The sequence below is a fragment of the Propithecus coquereli genome, unplaced genomic scaffold, assembly GCF_000956105.1.
Source record: "Propithecus coquereli isolate 6110/MARCELLA unplaced genomic scaffold, Pcoq_1.0 Scaffold16, whole genome shotgun sequence".
Lineage (NCBI taxonomy): Eukaryota > Metazoa > Chordata > Mammalia > Primates > Indriidae > Propithecus > Propithecus coquereli.
Genome location: NW_012140524.1, coordinates 11,668,590 through 11,670,621, shown reverse-complemented (window position 1 = coordinate 11,670,621; position 2,032 = coordinate 11,668,590). Strand labels below are relative to the sequence as shown.

Below are 2,032 nucleotides of genomic sequence, written 5' to 3'. Positions count from 1 at the left end.
ACATACGCCACTGTTTTCAACACCCATAGACAAGCCTATCATTCTCTGAGTATTGGAAATAAATGATATATATTTAGGAATAAACAATATCTTGGAGAATGTTTATCTTTGAGAATGAACTAGAGCCATTTTCACACCCATGCATTTAGACAAAAATAAACTTAATTAACTGTTTAATATCCCTCCAGAAAAATACTAGGTCTTCAAGGACTATATCATAGATGTCTAAAAAAAAAAAGTAGCCTCTAAATCCATAAGTATATATTATAAATATTGCCTTGATATTCTAAAATAATGTTTGCTAGAGAAAAATAAAAAGAGAAACACTGAAAAATCTTGGTCAATAGAAATAAATATAGCTGATATTTATCCCATTAATCCAAATTATTTTTTTCCCTGACAAAGTGTAGTGTCAACTGTAATGGTGTTGATGAAATTTTCAAAAGGGTCCAGAGAAATTAATCTAATCAGGCATGAAAAATAAGTTGCTTTCATAAGTAAATACCATGGACTGTTCTATTGTGTGGGTGCTTCTTTTAGAAGCTGGAAAAAGTTGTCTTTTTAAGATATTCCCCAACTTTCAGTGGCAGTTAACCAAAGTAACACAATAACTTTTAGGCTGAGAAGGAAAAATAGTTACTCTTATCAGAGGTGCGGATCATTCTGCAAGGAGCCTACCACAAGTGTGATGGTGTTCTCTCTTCTATGAGCCTGTTATGAAGAGTTGATCCTCAGAAGAATCCTGCAGTAATTCCTCTCTGACAGCATTACATGTATTGGGTGGGGGAGTAACTCTAAGTATCCTGTGACCACCATGGTAGGACCATACTGGTGGTCCTGAGATGAAGAGTGGCTGAAAGATACGATAAGTCTATGGACAAGTAATCAGTGAATGTAGGAGAACAGAAATCAGGTAAGAGAACATAATTTTTTGGTTAAAAATATAAATTATGCTCAAGTAGTATTCCAGCTGTAGACTCATTGAGACCCACTCAACAAGGCCATGCTTCATGCAGAGTAGAGAAAATAAGTCTTCCGAGTAGGCAAGGGTAGGCTTTCTCACTCTCCCCCAACTTAGTTAGGAGCAATGGGAAGTTTTTTCTCTCCCAATATATCCCCTTACCTTTTCCAGTGAGAATATTCTCGAAAATATTAGAGAACTGTTTTTCAAGTTAGCTAATTCTCTCACCCCTTAAATCATTTACACCCTGGTATAAATGAGTTAATCGGGTGACTTTCCTCCAGGGTGGAGGAACCACAGAATTCACTGAGAAGATGAGAGAAATTGGGTTTTTCTTTACTTAGGCACAGCTTGCAGAAAGTGGGCCCTGATGAGGAGTTATTTCCTGCTATCTTGAAAGAGCTGCACTGCAAAGCACTCTCTTTCTCTCAGGCATTACCCACAAAAAAATGGAAGCATAGCAAGCACTCCGTACACAACTCCCAGTATGCAACAGTTAAACTTAAGTAATTATTTAAGTTAAACAATGCATCCTTGAGGGCAGGTAAGGAAAATGAATGGTATTTTTAAGGATGCCTACAAAATATTCCTAAGGAATAGTGAAATTCATCATTAGGGTGGAGGTAAATCTCATTCTTGAGTTTCATAAAAACTCTCTCTTGCATGTATGCATTTGAAAACACATGCATGTGCCTCATTTAGTATTGAGCATAACCGAAGCACTTGGTTGAGCTGACTTGGTAGTAACACCCTGCACTTTGTTCCTTCACCCCAGCCCTCCTCTATAATCACAGCGTTAGCCTTGGCTTAGTGAGAGGACCCTGCTAAGATAACTACCAGAGAATGGGGTACTTGGCAGAGTGGATCATGATGGTCTACTTGTTGGTCATCACCAAAGTGGAAAAGAGGCCATTCTTGTGGGCGAGCAAGTTTGGAACAGTATCACATTCCACTAAAATGCCCTCAGAAAAGACTAAAACAAGACCTGCATCCAAAATAGAAGAGACACGGTGCTGGAGAGAAAAATGGAAAGAAGAAAAGAGAATCAGCAGGAGGAAAGATGTCCAAGTG

At 38.1% G+C, this 2,032-nt stretch overlaps 1 protein-coding gene across 1 annotated transcript in view; it reads right to left on the bottom strand.

The window, feature by feature from the left end:
• The window catches only part of ABCC9 (ATP-binding cassette, sub-family C (CFTR/MRP), member 9), a 167,663-nt gene that overhangs the window by 6,624 nt on the left and 159,007 nt on the right, over positions 1 to 2,032 (bottom strand). The window lies entirely within an intron of this gene.